Genomic DNA, 14,896 nt, shown 5'->3' with positions numbered 1-14,896 from the left:
TTTCTTGAAAAAAATTTTTTAATTCATGGTGCAACTTGTGTTAGTATATTTTTGCATCTCTATAAAGGAATGCCTGACATTGAGTAATTTATAAAGAAAAGAAGTTTAAGTGGCTCACAGTTCTGCAAGCTGTACAGAAAGTGTGGTGCAGACATCTGCTTCTAATAATGTCTCAGGAAGCTTCTAATCACGGGCAGAAGGTAAAGGGCGAGTAGGTGCATCACATGGCGAGAGCTGAGCCAGAGCATGAAGGGGGAGATCCAGACTTTATTATTATTTTTATTGTTGTTATTATTTTGTAGAAACAGGGTTTTGCCATGTTGTCCAAGCTAGTCTCAATCTCCTGAGCTCAGGCAATTTGCCTGTCTCAGCCTCCCACAGTGCTGGGATTACAGGCATGAGCCACCATGCCCGTCCCCAGACTCTCTTAAATAACCAGATCTCCTGTGAACTGAGTGGAAACTCACTCATCAAGAAGGGGATGGTGCTAACCCATTCATAAGGGGTTGACCCCCTTGATCCAATACCTCCCACCAGGCTCTACCTCCAACACTGGAGATTACATGTCAACCATGTGGTTTGGAAAGGGGTAAACATCCAAACCATGTTACAACACTATCCATTTTTCTTGTAACTTTTTTTTTTTTTTTGCTATCTTCCTTTTTCTTGTCCTTCTGCCTCTAGACACTAGCAATCCCAAGGTTCAGTTCTTGTCATCTATTTGCTTTTTCTGTACCTCATTAGGGGAGCCTATGCATGGAAGTTCAGATGTTATCTCTATGTTGTGGTATAGCAGAGACAGGCAGAAGACACTGGCTGCTGTAATTAAGCCTCTGCCACTATCAGCATTGCTCCCTTTCCTACCCTTCCCACCTCTGCAACATTTTATTGAGAGCTTCCTATGTGCTAAGACCTATGGTAAACATGAAGGCATATAATAATAAGAAGTGATCACTGTTCTGTTCTAACACCAGTTATACCACATTCTAGTGTCCATCTGCTGTAAATGTCTAGAACATTCTAAAGAGTTTTAAACAATTCAGTTGTTTTTGTTTTCAGTTCTCACCTCTCCCCCAAGTACTAGTCTTATGTTGTCAAATACCCACTGGATCTTGGTATCTGAATGTTGTACTGTTATCTCAAATTGGCAAGTCATCTTATCTAACCACGGCTTAACTTTTAAGACTCAATGGAAATCTCTCCTACTGGTTCCCAGAACTTTGGATTTGCTTTTTCTTTTTAATGGTTTTATAATTCACTGTTATTCAGACTATTCCATTCGCTCATCCCTAATATCCAGTCATTGTTTAACTTGATTTTCTTTTTTCCTCATACTGTCGTGTGGCTGTGTCTCTTCTTTTTCTTTCTCTTCACTACTATTCTTGTCAGACCCTGTCATTATTTGGCTTAATCACTTATAAACGTCTACCTTAGTCTTCTCCTTTCTAATCTTCTGCATACTAAGACTAGAATAATCCCAGAGATTTCACTGGTCATGTTGTTTCTCTTGCCCATAAATCTTCTATGGCTCTTCATAGTCTAGAAAGTAAAACCTGCCTAGTTTACTTGTGTACTCAGAAACTTCCATAGTCTTCCATTTTCTCCAGATACTTAACTTTCCAAACTTTTTATATTACTGGCCTTGAAATATGTTCTTCTCTATGACCACTCTGCTTTTATTCAGCGTTTCTATCACTCCCATTCTCCTGCTATGTAAATTCTGTGCATCTGTGAAAACTCAGGTCAAATTCTTCCTGTATGACACTTACCAGATGATTCAAGTCAGCTACGGAGATCTTGCTATTCTAAATTCCTTGAGCCCTTATTGTCCATAAACTAGGAAATTCCGTATTTTTTATGACAGCATCTCCATTTTTAAAATATTTGTCTCCTAAATACCCACACATTCCATTTTGGGGGATTAGTAGTTAATGATGATAGCAAATACTTGCTTATTATATGTATTTTTTGACATGAGTAGTTTTACGTAATTCTTACCTAATATTGGTACTGTGTGATTGATATTGTTATCATTTGGATAAGGAAACCTAAGTACAAAGAAATTTTAAATTAACTTGTCCAGGGTCACACAGTTGGCAAGTGGACGGATGGGCAAAGATTCGAATCTAGACAGACTCTGCAGTGCCTTAACACATTTTATCCTCACTGTATCAAACCCCTCTACCCCTTCTCTCTTTCTCTCACAGTATTAACCCTCTTTCTATATCATAGTATCAGATTGTCACAGTATCATACCTCTTTCTATCAAAGTATTTAAACCACACCCTCTTTCTCCTTCTCAAGAAAGAGAGAGGTTGGTTTTATTTCATTCTCTCATGGTTGCATTATATTTTATTGTGTGGATATACCCTAATTAGCCATTGTTCAATTGATAGCTATTAAAAATTTTTTTCCCTACCAAACATTGTATGTATGTGCTTTATCAGAATACAGTTTATAAAAGTAAAATTCTAGGGTTGAAGAGTAGGAGAGCACTTTAAACCTTGATATAGGCTGCCTTCTAGTTAGATTTTATCCATTTAAATGTACCTTATTTGAATATGAGTAATGCCCATTTTCTGTGTAGCCTTTAGATATTAGGAATATTTTTATGTTTTTCAGTTCTGTAGGTGAAAAATTGTTTTCGTTACTTTCTTTTCTGTTTTAAATTTTCTGTAGAGATGCATCTCACTACATGGCCCAGGTTGGTCTCGAGCTCCTGGCCTAAACTGGTTCTCCCTCTTGGCTTCCTAAAGTGGTGGGATTATGGTCTGAATCACCATGCCTGGCCCTGAAAAATTTTTTTAATTTACAACATCATTTTACATGTTGTGACTCTTTTTACCCCCTTTTAAAGTGTGTGTCTTCCTTACTCATTTGTTAAAACCCATTTAAAATGTAATAATGTAGAGCAACAAAGATTTTATTATCTCCGTGCTTCTGTGCGTTGGAAATTCAGGCATGGCAGTAGCTAGGAACCTCTGGCCCAGGGCTTCTCACCAGACGGTAATCCAGGCATCAGCCGGGGCTGCAGTCTCATCTGAAGGTTTGTTTGAAGGAGGAAATATCTGCCCCCAAGTGTACTGTGTGATTGTCGGCAGACTTTCGTCCCTTGCCACACGGGCCTGTTCACTGGGCTTTCTGAGGTCTTGCCAGTTAGCTTCCCACATGGCAAGGGATCCACTGGAAAAAGAGTAAGCCCAAGACAGAAACCAAAAGTTTTTTTCTAACCTAATATTGGTGAGGTGATTAAACAAGGGTGTGAATACCAGGAGGCAGGTATCATTTAGGGCCATCCTAGAAGCTGCCTCCACAATAATATGAACCGTCTGTGAGAAAAAATAATTTGTTTGTGTTGACTTTGCTTGTGATATCTTTTGCTTTTCAGATATTGTTGATTTGGGCTTCGGCATAATGCTGAGAAAGGGCCTGTTGTATCTTATAAATAATGTCATTTTCTCTAGGAATTTTATTTTCCCATATTTTTTAATCTTTCTGGGGTTATATTTTGGGATGTAGTATAAAGTAGTAATATAAGTTAACCTTTCCCCAAGTAGTAGGTCATTTGTCTCAGAAACAATTTTTATAAAGTTTATCCTTTTCCCACTGGTGGGCAAATGGCATTTTAAAAACCATGTATTATGTTACCGTATATACACGGGATTTTCTTCTGGGGTTCCTTTTCTTTTCCACTGATTTGTCCATTTTGGCTTATGTAACACTTATCTGATGATGAGAACTAACAGCATATTTTGAGTGTTCCTTGTTTTTTCTCTTAAAAAACTCTGTGTATCAAATATCATTAGCCTGTGATGTTTCTCCTGCAGCCCCAACAAAACAAAAACAAACTTTAGATTCGATTAAAATTGTGTAAAATTTGCAGATTACTTGGGCAGAATGTACAAATTTACAGTATTCAGCCTTCCCATCTAGAAATGTGATAATTCTCTGCATTAATCCAATTTTTGATATAAAACTTTATAGTTACGTAGGTCTTAAACTTTTCTTACTTATTTTATCTAGTTATGTGTAGTAATTTTTTTGTTGCTCTTGGGAATGGGAGTCTTCCTCCATGCAAATACATCTTATATGTAAGTACAAGTCTTCCTCCATGTAAATACGTCTTGTTTTAACCACTTGAACACTGCCTCCTCCATTTGTTTTGAATTTGGGCATCTTCTAGATGCATTTAATGTGCTGATGCCCTTTAGGAGGGTACTTTACTGTGTTCCTTTTCTCAATATTATTACGTGTTCATTATAATTTTCTTCCAGCCTGGGGGACAGAGCGAGACTCTGTCTCAAAAAACCAAAAAAAAAAAAAAATTATTTCCGGCTTAGGCCGGGCATGGTGGCTCATGCCTGTAATCCCAGCACTTTGGGAGGCCCAGGCAGGTGGATCACAATGTCAGGAGATCAAGACCATCCTGGCCAACATAGTGAAACCCTGTCTCTACTAAAAAATACAAAAATTAGCTGGGCATGGTGGCTGAGGCAGGAGAATCACTTGAACCTGGGAAGCAGAGGTTGCAGTGAGCTGAGATCACGCCACTGCACTCCAGCCTGGTGACAGAGTGAGACTCTGTCTCCCTAAAAAAAAAAAAAAAAAAAAAAATATATATATATATATATATATAATTTCAGGCTTAACATTGCCATTAGTATACATAATTTCCTTAAACCTTTTATCCAGATTTCCAAATACTAATATTTATCACACTCACTTTTACAGTTTCTTCCTCTCTCTGTATATTATTTTTATGTTTTTCAGGTAAAGTTTTGCCATATAACCCAGCTGGAGTGCAGTGGTATGGTCACGGCTACTGCAGCCTCCAACTCCTAGGCTTTAGTGATTCTCCTATCTCAGCCTCCCAAATAGATAACCATAGGTGTGTGCCACCACACCCAGCTAGTTTTGAATTTTTTTTTTTTTTTTTTTGGTAGAGACAATGTCTCCCTGTTTTGCCCAGGCTGGTCTCAAACTCCTGGGCTTAAGCGATCCTCCTGCCTTGGCCTCCTAAAGTACTGGGATTATAGACGTGTGTGCGTGGCCGCACATATTATTTCCTGAAATGTTTGAATGCAGCTTTTAAGTGTGAGGCTCTTTTATCCCTAAATTATTCAGTGTCTTAAATGTCCCAAAATGTCCCAAATGTCCTTAAATGTCCCTTAAATGTCCCAAACTTAGAGACATTTGCTTATGTAACCACATAATAATTATTTAAAAAATCAAGAAATTAACAATTGCACAATAGTATTATCTAATGTACAGGCTTTATTGAAATATGTCCAGTTGTTCCAAAAATGTCCATTGTAGCACAAGAAAATCCTGGGTCATGTGTTTAGTTGTGATATCTCTAGTCTTCTATACCAGGAAGAGTTCCTCACTTACTGTCTTTCATGACATTCATGTTTTTGAACAGTATATGACAGCTATTTGGGTTTGTGTAATGTTTCCTCATAATTAGGTTCAGCATATTCATTTTTGGAAAGAATATCATAGAAATGATTTTTTTCTTCTTAAGGCATTATATCAGGAGACCCATGATGCCTGTCTGTCTAGTTAATGATGATATTGACTTCTATCACTTAAGGTAGTGTTTGCTAGGTTTCTTTACTGTAGAGTTACTGTTTTTCTCTTCATCATTAATAAGGAATCTGTAGGGAAATACTTTTAGACTATATAAATAAACTTTTTCTCATACAGCTTTTACCAACTAGTTTCAGTACTCATTAATGAGCTTTTGTTAGAATCAGTTATAGTAATGGCTACAAATGGTGATTTTCTAATTCTTTTTTTCCTTCTTTATTTATTAATTAGATTCTACTCTAAGGATTATGAGGAAAGCTTTTCCCTTCTCTCATTTATTTGTATATATCATATGGACACATTGATTCTTATTTTATTAAATGGGTTCTAATCTTAGTCATTTATTTTGATACCCAGATTGCTTCAGGCCAAGCGCGATGGCTCACGCCTGTAATCCCAGCACTTCGGGAGGCTGATGCGGGTGGATCACGAAGTTAGGAGATTGAGACCATCCTGGCTAATATGGTGAAACCCCGTCTCTACTAAAAAGTAGAAAAAATTAGCCGGGCATGGTGGCGGGTGCCTGTAGTTCCAGCTACTAGGGAGGCTGAGGCAGGAGAATGGTGTGAACCCGGGTGGTGGAGCTTGCAGTGAGCTGAGATTGTGCCACTGCACTCCAGCCTGGGCAACAGAGCGAGACTCCGCCTCAAAAAAAAAGAAAAAAAAAATTGCTTCAGATTTGGCTAGTGAAAGCCCTTTCAAGCTGGATCTAGATCCTCTTAGCCAACAGAACTTAGACAATAGGTGTATGTGTGTTCACATGCATGCAAGCATATTCACACGTGTTTTTTTCTATATTTTTTATTAAACATTACTACTTTTAATTGCAGAGCAACATCACAGAGTTCACTCTAGCCTTCTGTATTTCTGTATTTGTAACTCTTCTTTCTGAAGTGAGAAAACCTGGCTGCTGTCATCCACAATATATTTACTTTATTTGCTCAATCCTAGAATTTACAAGCTAGTTTCAGAACTGCTAACTCATACCCCTGGGGGCAGAGTTCAGTGCTTGTTTTTTATCTTTAGTTTGAAAGGCATATGGGTTTTATATTATACTCAAAAAGTATTTGGATTTTTCTTTTTTTTGTAATTTTAAATTTTCCGTACAGCATAGACTATTAATTTGAAGTAGTTAGGTTCATCTGTTTCTGTATGTATCACTTCTTAGAACTTCGCCCCCATTCCTTTTGATTAAAAAAAATTATTTTATGTTTTCACTCTGTGAAACACTAATATGGTTCCAAAAGTCAGAAATCTAGTGTAGTTTCTTCTCAATTCTTTCTGTTTTATTTCCACTCGCTCCCTGTAGGTGGCCAACCTCATTATGTTCTGGCTTACTTTTCCTCAGTTTTGTTTTACACATACCTGCTCATTTATGCATTTTTTTTCTTCTTCCTTACACAGAGGAGGTATCATATTGGAGATACTCTTTTGTACTTTGCTTTTTCTTTAAGCTATGTTTCCTGGAATTCATTGCATTATCAGTTCAGAGATTTTTTTTTTTCATCCTTTTTACAGCTGCTAAATGCCTCTCCATAAAGGTTGTACCAATGTGCATTCTCTCTAGTTAAGTGTGAGTGCCTGTTGGCCCATAGTTTTGGCTATAAAAGTTGCCTTACTTTTTAAATTTTTGATAATCTCATAGGTGAGAAATGGTATCTCATTGTAGTTTTAATTTACAGTCTTCCTATTTTGAGTACACTTAAACATCTTTTCATGTATTCAAGGTCCATTTTATTTGTGTTTGTGAGTCTGTATGAATTGTCTTTTTTTTTGGCCCATTTTAAAAATGCGATTTTGGTTTTTCCCAATCAACCCTGAAGAGCCCTTTATTATAGAATTTATACTTAGGTGTGATATATGTAATTTTTACTTTGTGTATGGTAGGTTTTTTTTGTTTTATTTTGTTTTGTTTTTTGCTATGTAAGAGTCCTTCCTCCCCTCTGTGCATTGACTTTATTGCTCTTTTATCTGGATTTTGTATTATTATAAAACTTTCCTGCCATCCTCAGGTAAGTCATATATATTTTCCTCTAGTAGTTATCAGGGTTCAGTTTTTGCATTTAAATCCCTGATCCATTTGGAGTTTATTCCTATATATGGTATGAATTATTATCTAATTTTATCTTTTCTAAATCATTAACTACTTGTCTGGGTACAGTTTAGTAGAAAGACTATCTTTGTTCCAGTTATTTGAGATGTTACTGTTATTATATGCTAAATTTCTACATGTGCTTGGCTCTATTTCTGGACTTTCCGTTTTATTCCACTAGGCTGTTTGCATATTCCTGTGTCACTGCTATACTGTTTTAATTATAGAGGCTTCATAGTATGTTTTCATGTCTGATAGGGTTAATCTGCCCTCGTAGCTTTTCTTTTTGGTGTTTTCCTACCTATTTTTACATGTTTATTTTTCTGTATGAATTTTGGCATCAGTTTATCTAACTTTATAAAAAAATGTTGATCTTTTAAATTGGGATTTATTTATAAATTAATATAGGAAGAACTAATATATTTGTGAGCTTAATTATCTTAGCCAGGGGTAAGAAATATTTTTCCATTTGTTCAAATCTACTTTTATGTCTTTCAGAAGTTTTGGCTTAGACTTTAGACATTGCTTAAGTTTATGCTTAAGTATTTTATTTTATTTTTTGTTGCTATTTTATAGGTTTTCTTGTTTTTTATTCTACATGTTAAAAAGTGATGGGCTGCTTTATACCAAGCTAAGTTTTTTCCTTGTATCACCCTTCCTTTGTGGAATTTAAGTATTCTTTCTTGTGGCCAAAAAACGAAATTTGATATGTCGACCTATTTGTTTCTCTTGATTATCATAAAATAGGAATTTCTCTGACAACTTAGAAGTCTATAGTTTTAACATCTGTGATTTACATAGCTGCTGCTTGGGATTGCCTTAAATAATTAGGTGTTTCCAGCAGAAGGTTGAAATAGGATCTCCTCCTTGTTCTATTAAATAAACCAACCTGCAAAATCTCCTAATGGCAGTGAGAGGCAATTTTTTTTTTTTTTTTTTTTTTTTTGGTGAATAGAAAAGAAGAGAGATAATGGTCGAAGATAAAAAGAAAACCAAGAATAATTATCCTGGTGTGCCAGTAGTCACATAAACTATACCTAAGACACTGGGCTTTTTAAAAGAATTTCTGGTATAATAAGCTTCATTTCAGTGGTATTTTATTTTTTTCCCACTGTGGTCCATCATACTGTGACAGAATACTTGAACCACCTAAACTTGGGCAGTTTGGAAGTGCTTGTGATAGAAAATGTTTGTGTTGTGGGGATAAAGATTGGGTAGGTACCTAATTAATGTAGGAGACCTGTACTGTTGTAATAGGAAAAACATTAGTCAATCCCAAAACCTCCTTATGGTTGTTGAGGCTGACTGTTCCAACTTGAAAATTGGTAAGTTGCATGTTTATTAGTGATATTGGCTTAATTTAATTCATTTCTCCTTTGAAGAAAGTCATAGGTTTCAAGTCTCCTGCCTAGTTTCACTTGTTCTGTAATTGGGATATAGAGGGATAGGGATGTGAGGTATCACTATTGTTAGGTTGTGAATGGAGAGCATAGTCTACTTTTAATACCATTTTATTTATTTATTTATTTATTGGAGACAGAGTTTCACTTTTGTTGCCCAGGCTGGAGTGCAATGGTGCGACCTTGTCTCACTGCAGCCTCCGCCTCCTGGGTTCAGGAGATTCTCCTGCCTCAGCCTCCCGTGTAGCTGGGATTGCAGGCATGCACCACCACACCTGGCTAATTTTGTATTTTTAGTAGAGATGGGGGTTTCACCACATTGATCAGGCTGGTCTCGAACTCCTGACCTCAGGTGATCCAGCCACCTCAGCCTCCCAAAGTGCTGGGATTACAAGCCTGAGGCACTGTACTTGGCTTAATACCATTTTAATACCTGCTTTTATAGCATTTTGGAGAGTGAGGAGAGATGATGTTTGTTTTTGATCCTTAAGGATGTGAGTATTCTCTGAATATATTCTGGAGAAAGCACCAGAGGAAGATTTTGGTCTACTACTTACTTAGTAATTTTGTAAGCTTGAGCATATCTATTGTGAGAGTTAAAGAAAGAGGAAAGAAACATGAAATGCGGCTGGCAGTTAAAGATAGGTTCACTTTAGACGAAACCTGAGAGGTGCTTCTGGCTGATTTTGGTCAGGAGCGCTTTCTGTTACAGATTAAGAATATATATTGGTTTTAGGGCGAGGGGCTTATCACAAGCTTGGAATGTTTATGTGTGTGGAGAAGTTTATGGTGGGGTTGGAATCTCTCTGGGAGGAGGGGAGGGTTATCTTGGGGCAGACATCTTTCCGGCCAGGAGGGGTGTTATCTCGGGGCTAGCATCTTTCCAGCTGGAGGGGAGTTTATTTCGGGGCTAGCATGTCTCTGGTCAGAGAGAAGTTTGGAATGTTTCTGGTTGGAGATGTTCTTTGTGGTTTATGGTCATGCTGACCTTAGCCATTAGGCTGATGCCCTTTGGATTTAGGCAGTTTTTTATTAAGGTGAATTTTAGAATGAGGGGCTTGTCCAAGATGGCAGTGCTCCTGCTCTGTCAATCCAGACCTTATTGTTTGAGGAGGGACGGCATGTTCTTCTGCTACTTGCTGCTGACTAGAGGATGGAAAGTTTTCTGGTCTCGGGTTGACTGTAGGAGCAATGACATCTGTAGATGTTTTTGGGTAGTTGTCTGTGAAATGGCCATGATCCTGTCAGATAAAAATCTTTGAAAAAGGTTAATTAGGCAGAGTAAGAACATTAGTCCCAGGCATATTATTAGAAGGGGCCCCAGGAATGGGATGACACATGCTATGATTTTGTTTCCAAACCAAGAATCTGTTTGGTTTTGATATTTCCTTAGCTTTTTATTTCCTTTTTTTTTTTTTTTTGAGGTAGAGTCTTGCTCTGTCACCCAGGCTGGAGTACAGTGGCATGATCTCAGTTCACTGCAACCTCCAGCTCCCAGGTTCAAGCAGTTCTGTCTCAGCCTCCTGAGTAGCTGGAACTACAGGTGTCTGCCACTACACCTGGCTAATTTTTGTGTTTTTTAAGTAGAGAAGGGGTTTCACCTTGTTGGTCAGGGTGGTCTTGAACTCCTGACTTCAGGTGATCTACGTGTCTCAGCCTCCCAAAGTGCTGGGATTACAGGTGTGAGCTACTGCGCTGGCAAGATCTCTTATTTCTTTACATTGATATTTATGACTTTTTGGAGGCTGTCAGGGGTTGCTTTCTTAGCTTTCCAGGCTTTGACTTGAGTGTGGTATATTTATTAGGAGCTCATTCCTGTAACAGGTACTGTTTTAATTACCCTGGGTTCTGTGGATTCACTAGACGTGGGGGTGAAGGATTCTGGGCATCCTCAGTTCTTAGCTTGTCAGCACTAGCAGTGAAGAGATTTCCTTCTGTGATGGTCGGGGGAGCTTAGAGGCAGCATCTGCTGAAACATCTAGTTTTCAGTTTATAGGGCTTTAAGAAAACCCAGCTTTTTTTTTTTTTTAGAAACTTGTAGCTAGAAAATTAGAATTCAATTTAAGCAGTAGAAAATAATAAAAACTGAAAAATACTAGGCAACACTAGAATTAACAACAGGTGTGCTATGGTTTTTGAAATATAATTTTCTCTTTCCAGTTTCCCATTTTTATTAAAAGACATTTAAATCATGGTAGGAATAGTTTGCTTTATTATACTTGGCTTAATTATTTGCATACAGTGCAGCAAGAATAATTATTTGTTACATAGGCCTTTTAAATTGGCTTTGATGGAACTTTGTTCCGTAGAAGGAATCTGAGAGAAAACCTTTTTAAAGCCAAGCCCAGTCCTGGATTTGTACTTTCAAATACCTATGAGTTAGTGAATTTCTCTCCTCTTGAGGTCCCAAGATAACTTGGGATTCCTGGCCTAGAATGTCACTAGAAAGTGACATTCTTTACTTACCGCAGACCAGAAACCTTGTACAGGGACCGTGTACACAAAATATGAGGCCACTTTTCCGAGGGCATTATTGGCTTCATAAGTATGGTTCCTTAAAGCATATTATTCCAGGTAAAGCCTTTTTAAAATAACCAGTTTTTCCAATTCTGTCCTGTTACAAAAGAAAACAGATTTTTAGTGCATTTATGCAAATATTGTAACTTAAGAATACTCACAGATAGTTTAAAAATTCTGGAGAAAATCAGATAGAGAGAAACAAGTATGTTCCAAATTTTGTTCATGGGAGTATACTAAATTGTTAAAAGTTGTTAATAGCTCAAAAGAAAAATTTCTTGGACTTTGAAAAGCAAAACAAAGGATTAGCAATATTTTAAAACGTTAAAAAGATTAGTCTCCTGTTAGTTTAGTTCATGCAATTAATTCCTGTTGTGCTCAATATTAACATTTTATCTCTTCAAAAGTCCTAAACATTTTTCCTCTATTCTGATGTTACAGTTTCCAAAGTTATCAGAAACCTGCATTTAAGAGCACCTGTTAGAGCTTTATAGCTGATTATAAAACCACCTTTTAAAGAGGACCAAAGTAAGGCAACAATTGTTTATGGATGACAGAAAGTTTTAGGGTAGCCATAAAGACACATTTGACAAGGATGGCACACAATAATTTTAACATAACGATTGTAATTATTACTGATAACGTATGCTAATATATATCAAAATTATACGAGTCTCCCATAACTTTGGAACACATATGAATAACATACCAATATAGATCAAAGAAAGCCAAATACCATTTTATATTTGACAATGCTTCCTGTATGATTTTATACCAGATAAGCTAAATTTCACTTTTATATTTGTCCTATTAATGTTAAACTCAATTTTAATAAAACCTTATAGACATATTTATCCGATATTAATATCTGACCATAAAACCTTGTAGACATATTTATCCAGTATTAATATCTGACCATAAGGTAAGATTTTTATAGACTCTTTAACCCTTTATAATTTTTTTAAAGAATAGGTTAGTGCTTTAAGAAAAACCCATTGTGTTTTTATTTTAATGCCCAGTTTACAGAAAAACTGGATGGTACCCCTTTAACTTTACCAACATGTTTACACACAGAATTCCCTTTATAATTAACGTTTCAAAACTTGCTTAAACCTTCAAAACAATTTTTTTAACCTTTTAATGTACGTAAAAGTCTACATTCTTATGCCTCCTTATAATCCTTTTACGAAAAGTATATTTTACTTTCCTTACACACCTTGCACATAAACTGTTTTTTCAATAGCTTTAAATACATGTTACACTGTTAACTTTTTAAAATTATTATTCTTCTTTAAGTTCTAGGGTACATGTGCACAACGTACAGGTTTGATACATAGGTGTACATGTGCCATGTTGGTTTGCTGCATCCATCAACTCATCATTTACATTAGGTATTTCTCCTAACACTGTCCCTCCCCCAGCCCCCATCCCAGTGTATGATGTTCCCCGCCCTGTGTCCAAGTGATCTCATTGTTCAGTTCCCACCTATCAGTGAGAACATGCAGTGTTTGGTTTTCTGTCCTTCTGATAGTTTGCTGAGAATGATGGTTTCCAGCTTCATCCATGTCCCTGCAAAGGACATGAACTTATCCTTTTTTATGGCTGCATAGTATTCCATGGTGTATATGTGCCACATTTTCTTAATCCAGTCTATCATTGATGGACATTTGAGTTGGTTCCAAGTCTTTGCTATTGCGAATAGTGCTGCAGTAAACATACATGTGCATGTGTCTTTATAGTAGCCTGATTATAACCCAGTAATGGGATTACTGGGTCAAATGGTAATTCTAATTCTAGATCCTTGAGGAATCATCACACTGTCTTCCACAATGGTTAAACCAATTTACACTACCACCAACAGTGTAGAAGCATTCCTATTTCTCCACATCCTCTCCAGCATCTGTTGTTTCCTGACTTTTTAAATGATTGCCATTCTAACTGGTGTGAGATGGTATCTCATTGTGGTTTTGATTTGCATTTCTCTGATGACCAGTGATGATGAGCATTTTTCCATGTGTCTATTGGCCTCATAGATGTCTTCTTTTGAGAAGTGTCTGTTCATGTCCTTTGCCCACTTTTTGATGGGGTTGTTTGTTTTTTTCTTGTAAATTTGTTTGAGTTCTTTGCAGATTCTGGATATTAGCCCTTTGTCAGATGAGTAGATTTTAAAAATTTTCTCCTGTTCTGTAGGTTGCCTGTTCACTCTGATGGTAGTTTATTTTGCCCTGCAGAAGCTCTTTAGTTTAATTGATCCCATTTGTCTATTTTGGCTTTTGCTGCCATTGCTTTTGGTGTTTTAGTCATGAAGTCCTTGCCCATGCCTATGTCCTGAATGGTATTGCCTAAGTTTTCTTCTAGGGTTTTTATGGTTTTTGGTCTAACATTTAAGTCTTTTATCCATCATGAATTAATTTTTCTATAAGGTATAAGGAAGGGGTCTAGTTTCAGTTTTCTGCATATGGCTAGCCAGTTTCCCAAGCACCATTTATTAAATAGCAAATTGTTTCCCCATTTCTTGTTTTTGTCAGGTTTGTGAAAGATCAGATGGTTGTAGATGTGTGGTATTATTTCTGAGGCCTCTGTTCTGTTTCATTGGTCTATATCTCTGTTTTGGTACCAGTACCATGCTGTTTGGTTACTGTAGCCGTGTAGTATAGTTTGAAGGCAGGTAGTGTGATGCCTCCAGCTTTGTTCTTTTGACTTAGGATTGTCTTGGCAATGCGAGCTCTTTTTTGGTTCCATATGAACTTTAAAACAGTTTTTTCCAATTCTGTGAAGAAAGTCATTGGTAGCTTGATGGGGATGGCATTGAATCTATAAATAACCTTGGGCAGTATGGCCATTTTCACGATATTGATTCTTCCTATCCATGAGCATGGTGTGTTCTTCCATTTGTTTGTGTCCTCTTTGATTTCACTGAGCAGTGGTTTGTAGTTCTTCTTGAAGAGGTCCTTGACATCCCTTGTAAGTTGGATTCCTAGGTATTTTATTCTCTTTGAAGCAATTGTGAATGGAAGTTCATTCATGATTTGGCTCTCTGTTTGTCTGTCACTGGTGTATAAGAATGCTTGTGATTTTTGCACATTAATTTTGTATCCTGAGACTTTGCTGAAGTTGCTTATCAGCTTAAGGAGATTTTGGGCTGAGACAATGGGGTTTTCTAAATATACAATCATGTCATCTGCAAACAGGGACAATTTGACTTCTTCTTTTCGTAACTGGATACCCTTGATTTCTTTCTCTTGCCTGATTGCCCTAGCCAGCACTTCCAACACTATGTTGAATAGGAGTGGTGAGA

General features: G+C 36.9%; 1 protein-coding gene across 2 annotated transcripts in view; it reads left to right on the top strand.

Annotated features, from left to right (window-relative positions):
- GSK3B (glycogen synthase kinase 3 beta) overlaps positions 1-14,896 on the top strand; it is a 267,304-nt gene that overhangs the window by 94,202 nt on the left and 158,206 nt on the right. The window lies entirely within an intron of this gene.

Source organism: Rhinopithecus roxellana, chromosome 1 (genome assembly GCF_007565055.1).
Source record: "Rhinopithecus roxellana isolate Shanxi Qingling chromosome 1, ASM756505v1, whole genome shotgun sequence".
Classification (NCBI taxonomy): domain Eukaryota; kingdom Metazoa; phylum Chordata; class Mammalia; order Primates; family Cercopithecidae; genus Rhinopithecus; species Rhinopithecus roxellana.
Note: the sequence above shows the minus strand (reverse complement) of the source record. Positions and strands in the feature narration are given on the sequence as shown.